At 52.7% G+C, this 6,000-nt stretch overlaps 1 protein-coding gene across 4 annotated transcripts in view; it reads right to left on the reverse strand.

The window, feature by feature from the left end:
- L3mbtl3 (L3MBTL histone methyl-lysine binding protein 3) overlaps nucleotides 1-5,394 on the reverse strand; it is a 101,435-nt gene extending 96,041 nt beyond the window's left edge. For 2 of the 4 annotated variants that reach the window (XM_070010931.1, XM_070010935.1), the window contains exons 1-2: nucleotides 5,292-5,394; nucleotides 1,309-1,387 (exon numbers count right to left, since the gene is read on the reverse strand). The gene's annotated coding sequence lies outside the window, so the exon portion shown is untranslated. Of the gene's footprint in view, nucleotides 1-1,308; nucleotides 1,388-3,205; nucleotides 3,492-5,291 lie in introns of those variants that run through there. The other 2 variants (XM_070010933.1, XM_070010934.1) reach the window with 2 other exon arrangements.
- Between the last annotated feature and the right edge of the window lie 606 nt (nucleotides 5,395-6,000).

A 6,000-nucleotide genomic window follows, 5' to 3' on the forward strand; every position in this document is an offset into this window, starting at 1 on the left:
ATTTACCTCTTCTACTTATTAAATGATTGATTTGAGATGAATTGTGGGCTTTGTACCCAGCACCACGTTAGAACACAGTCCCTCCCTTAGGAACCACTACTGTCAAAGATAAATTACTTTTTCTCAAGAAAGAAAAATACTGCTAGAAATGTTTTGACAAGAGTATATAATACACATGCCCAAAACCAATCTAAACATCTTAGCCAGGAATTAAAGCACCATGTTCTGCCCTAGAAAATCTAGCTCCTGCCTTTCACAAAGCATAACTAAGGTGAAATGATAATACGACAGCCATAAATGAGTAATTTTTTATAGAGCTCAAGATCTTACTTTGTTTGATCCTTTAAAACAATAATAACTATTTTTAAAAGAAATCTTTAAAAAGCGTGGCAAGTATTGTGGTTCCCATTTTCCAGATGGAGAAATAACAAGCTTACTGGGAGCATGGCTCAAGTGGTCAAACTGCCTGCCTAGAAAACTACTCCATGTGACTTCTCAGTCATACCTGAGTCAACAGGATTATTAGTCCTGCTCATAAAAGGAAGGCTAATTTTCATTACTTTTCATTTTTGCCAAATAAAAATTACCAGCCCCTTTAATGCTCATGACAGAGAAGGTAGGAAAACAAGCAGAAGAGATGGGAAGAAGAGACACAAAGGTACTTAGAGATTTATATACGTCTGTGAATGGGTTCTGGATTATTGGGGATAAACCAACACACTCTAAAATTACCAATAAGATCTTACTGGACAACAGCTATCTTCCCTGTGGAGACTGGTTCAAAAGTTAACAAATCTATGCTGATTCATTCTACCCTTATGACACAACATGGTATCTGGCACTTCCTGGGTGCCAGGAATCGCATACAAACTCTCACTGCAAATTTTAGCTATTAAGTCTCACCATGGACTCCAAAGACATTTAAAATTCCAGAATCTTCCCAATCACTGTATATCTCTGAAAGTTACTTTCAGCTACAATTTATTTTGTTCCAGTTCCCCCACTTCTTCAATTCCAAAAACTAATACTGAATTCCAGTTTGTTTTCAGTAGAAAACAGGTGCTGAAATGCTAATGAAGAATCTAGTAAGAAGTCCCTCTAAAGATTTATCCAGGGCAATCTCCTTTTTCCTAATGGTTTTTTCAAGCCTTAATCAGACTGGGTGTCAATAGGTTCACGTAATTCCCAAGCAGCCCCCACAAACTTGGGTTTTCTGCTGACTCTGTCCCATACTCCTTCCTAATTTCCAAATGAGGTCTTTAAAATTTAAGGCAAGTCAAGTGATTCACATCAACAAGTCGATCTTACCTTGTAGTTGTAATGAAAGTCAGAACAGTCGGATGGACTTCACAACTGGTGAACACCCCCCAAGACTTCTCTGAAGGATCTAACATTCATTTAAAAAAGGGGGGGAGTTAAAAAAAAAAAGAATTGTCATCAAAAAGTTCTATCCACAATCCAAAATTAATAAATTTACATTCTCAAATATTGACTTGATCACTTTGTATATTAAAATGAACTAGCTCTGGGTGAGGTGATATTTTCATCATTTATATCATTCCCATATCCTAAATTTACTCAATAAAATCCCTTATTGTAGATGAGAGCTGCCAATATCAGCACTCTGGAGGCTGAAGCCGGAGGATCAGAAGTTCAAGGCCAGCCTGGCTTCATAAGGAGGGCTTGTCTCAAACAAAAACAAAACAAAACACCATTATGTGAATTGAATGACAAGTAGGTGAAACTAGTTATGGGGACCATTTGACACAACTTCTCTTTCTCTTGCTGTTTTTAATCTTTAATTAGATGCCTTACTTTTTGAAAAGATTTGTTTAAAAAACAGCGAGGGGGGTGTTATGTAGGTTATGTAAGCAGTTTTTTAACCCACATAATGAAGTGTTTTAAATTACAGATGACATCAAGTACTCAGTATTCAGAACTAATCTTTACCCAATGAAACAAAATTACACACAACTAAAAGGGCCTACTTATGTTTGATCATATATACATATATATGTACATATATGTCATACAGCTAAGAAACAAAAGGTTAGCCTTAAATACCCCAGAATAAAGTGACCAGCTCACATCAAAAGCCAATCTCCAAAGTGTATCGCATTTTTTTTTCAGTTTTAGGCACATTTCGCTTTGTATTTTACTAACACTCTTTACAATTGAGCCCTCCGCTGCTGTTCGTGACTGACAACTCGGTGAAAGACACCGAGGGAGACAAATACATAAATCGAACTATTGCTTCTGATTCTGACAGTGCCCAATCGCCACTCGCAGAATGGAAGCCCAGTGTCTTCCCCCACAGAAGCAACACGAAGGCCTGCAACACAATGCCACAGGAAGCAACAGCGAGAATCAGAGGGTCCCCAAAGCTCCGAATTCACCGGAGCTCATCCTTTCCCAAACTCTGCGGAGCAGCAGCATCCTTCCCCACCACATCTGGCTGCTGCTCGCGGCTCAGGTCCTCTAATGACTTCCACGTCCGAAGGGACTACGTAGCTACAAGTAAAAAGGCCAAACTTTGCTCTCGGCCCCGCGAACTTGCGATGCGTCTAACCACTAGAGGTCTCCCCTTGGCCAGTTTTTGCACGTTCGCTGTGTGGCTGCACTTGAAACTTTCCGGAGAAATGCTCACTACTCCGAGGCAGTGTTTTTCTAAAAACTTGCGCAAAAAAAAAAAAATCCACGCGACCAAGATAGCTCTCGCCACGGAGACTCCGGGGCCCCGCACCCCGATAAAGACATGGCCCAGACCATGATCGGGGAAGATCAGCGCGGAGAGGCGACGCACGTCACCCCCGGCCGACGCCCCCTCCCCCCTTCCACCCACCACCCCAAATGTCTTCATTTCTCATCTCAGTTGCCCCTTACTTGGAGCCTTTTTTTTTTTCATCTATTTTTGCTTCCGTGCACTTTGAATGATTTCGTCTGCATTTTTTTTTTCTCCGGCGATGGCCCCGAGGTGGCCAAGGAGCGGGCCTGGGATGCGGGAGGGGGAAGGGCTGGGCTCCAGGCGCCCGAGGAAGTTGCATAAGGAAAGAGACTCCGGGTTTTTTTTGGGGGGGGTGGTTTGGTTCCCCCCCTCAAAAAATTATCAGAGTGGGGGAGGAGGAGGAGGAGGAGGAGGAGGAGGAAAAGGAAGCGGGGTGGTGGCGGCCGGGGAACTGAGAAGGGAAACCAAAGCGCCGTTTACCTTCGCCTCCCGGTGGAAGGGTGGGGCCAGAGTCTCGGTCCACGCGACCCGGGAGTACGACTCGGTACCCCCAAACCTCTCGGGGCGCAGACAGGAGAGCCAGACACCCCCACCCCTGAACGAGGAAGGCGAGGAGGAACCCGCCCGCGTTTAAACTTTCTCTCACGGTCGCGCGGTGGGCCGAGCTCTGGCCGGAATCGGGGGGCTGATTGAAATCATAACCCCCCCTCACCCCCCGTTTTGTTTTTTTTTTTCTTTAAAGGTAATTAAAGTTTTACCACCAGTCCCGAAGTTGCGCCCTGCCCCCGCCCGTGCCACCGCGCCCCCTCCCCTCCCGGGGATCTCAAGTTTTCCTCCCTCCTCCCTCCCTCCCCCCACCCACCCCCCCCCGCAGCTCGCGGGGCGCGCGCGGCGGATGCCTCTGCTCCTGCGCTTCCCGATCCCCACCCCCGCCGGCCTCTACTTCCCCCCAACCCGCCGCCGCCGCCGCCGCGGCCGGGCCCAGGACGCGAGTGTGCAAAACCCATTATTCCGAAATGGCACACGCACGCGGTGCGTGGCGGGCGGCGGCCCGACTCCCGACCCCGCCGGCCTGCCCAGTAGACCAGGCGGGCGTAAACAAGTTGCAGGGCAGGCAGCCCCGCGCCCTCCACCCGCCCGCCCGCCTCAGCCCCCACCCCCACCCCACCCCGCGCCCCACACCGCAAGCCCGCCGCCCCGCGCCGCCGCCTCCCGACACACGCCCGCGCCCGCACCCAGCCGGCGCGGCGCGGCACGGCACGGCACGGCGCGGGGCGAACGCCGCGACGGCGCGGGCTCCCGGCCCAAGCCGCGGCCCGCACCCTCCCCCGCGCGGACGGCGTCCGCGGGCCCGCGCCGCCTCGCTCGCTCCCCGAAGCACTTTCCTGCCTCGGGCAGAAATAAACCGGAGGGTTTATTTTTGTGCAACTTTCCCAAAATGGCGGAAATTGGAGCTGATCTATATGAAATTCTCACACACTCGGTCGGGAAGGGGGGGCAGGCGGCGAGGAAGCACACGCAAACTCTCGGCGGCGGCCGCCGAGCCCCGCAGCGGGTCCGTGTGTGTGCGTGCGTGTGAGTGTGCGTGTGCGCCGTGGGAGTCGGGGAGGCCTTTCGGCCGCGCACACACACAGCACACGCCGGGGAGACGCGCCTGTACATTCAACCAGTCCATTCTCCGCAGCCCGAGCGGAGAAGAAAGTGGCCCGGCCTCTTTTCCCACTGCCTCGGTCTCCCGTACTTGTACTTCTCGCGCTCGCGCGGCTCGCTCTCCGGTGCGCGCCCGGCACAAAGGCCACACGGGCGGAGGGGGGGGCGCAGGGGCGGCGCGCGGGGCTCGCGTCTCCCGCCGCACCGATCCGCGGCCCCGGCCGCCCCCGCGCCCCCCTCCGGCGCCCCAGCCTCGGCCGCCGCCGCCGCCGCCGCTCACCCGCCCCGGGCTGCGGGCTCCGCGGCGCCCACCCGGACACGCACCTCGGCGCCCGCCGCGCTCCCTTCCCCCCCCCTCACCCACCCCGCGCCCGGTGTCACGAAAGCGACCAAAGTGACAAGCCGGGGCGAGGGGGGCCGCGCAGGAGGGGGCCCACACGCATCCCGCCCGCCTGCGCGCCCCGGAGAGCCCGGTGCGGCCGCCTCGCCCCGGCTCCCTTCCGCACGGCCCCCCACACCCTTCCCCGTGTGCGCGCAAAGAAAAAAATACAAGTCTCTCCTCCCCCCATTTTTTCCTTTCTCTTTTCTCTCTCTTTTGTTCCTCTTTCACACTCGCACTCACTACTTGGGAGTGAGATGCCAGAGACTCCCCCTCCAGCCGTTTCCGAGTCACTTGCCCACTTTTTTTCCCCGGGATTAAGTTTTCTCCTGTTTCCCAGAGGCGCAGAGAAGTGGGGGAGAAACCCCTTCTGTCCTTCCCCTCCCCTGATCCGTTTCACAAGACGAGGGTGCGCTTCCTTCCCTCTCTAGGGCTCTTTAACTTTCATCCGCACCCAGAAAAAAAACCCACGAATGGCTGGGGCACGGACAGAGCTGCGGATTAATTACAGATTAGATCCGATCAACCGCTTCTTACCCCCAAATTTTCTCTTTTTTTTTTCTCCGTCTCACGAGTAGTCCTGACAAATGGTCCAGGGCTGCGGGCGCAGTGCGCATGTGCGCGTAGAGTCAGGGCTGGGGAGAGGGGAAACTGCGCTGGTGCCGGTGCCGCCGCCGCCGCCGCCGCTGCCGCCGCCGCCGCCGCCGCCGCCGCCGCCGCTGCCGGGAGGCTCGCGCTGGCTGCGCTGCTGCTGCTGCTACTGCTGCTGCGCCTTCGCCGCTGGGAAGCAGCAGCAAGAAAGCCGCTTGGCAAATGCAGCCGCCCGCAGATACTGTCTCAGGTGCATCTTGTCGCTCTCCTGGTCTTCGATTCCAAGCTGGTTCCAGAACAGTCTATAAACAAATGTGAAAGACTGCTTTAAGGTTATAGATTTCTTTGTCTATTTTTCACTTTACTTTTTTTTTTCTTATTCCTCCCCAAGGCAGTTCTTCTCGGAACAGATAATCCACGGTGTGCTTGCTGTTTAAATATATGTATTCAGCCATTAGAAGAGTGGGCCTTACTTTTACACCAACCCTACTACCCAAGGCTAAACGTATGCTACAGGTCATGAAACACAGGAGATAAAGTTTCAAGCTTTTATAGACTTCAATCCTCTCCTCCCTCCCTTCCCCCCCCCCACACCCTTTTTAGGACTGGAAGAATGTATTAAAAATTATACAAATAAAACTTGCGTGTGTGTTCT

Source organism: Dipodomys merriami, unplaced genomic scaffold (assembly GCF_024711535.1).
Source record: "Dipodomys merriami isolate MVZ:Mamm:240054 unplaced genomic scaffold, mDipMer1.0.p SCAF_8, whole genome shotgun sequence".
NCBI classification, from domain to species: domain Eukaryota; kingdom Metazoa; phylum Chordata; class Mammalia; order Rodentia; family Heteromyidae; genus Dipodomys; species Dipodomys merriami.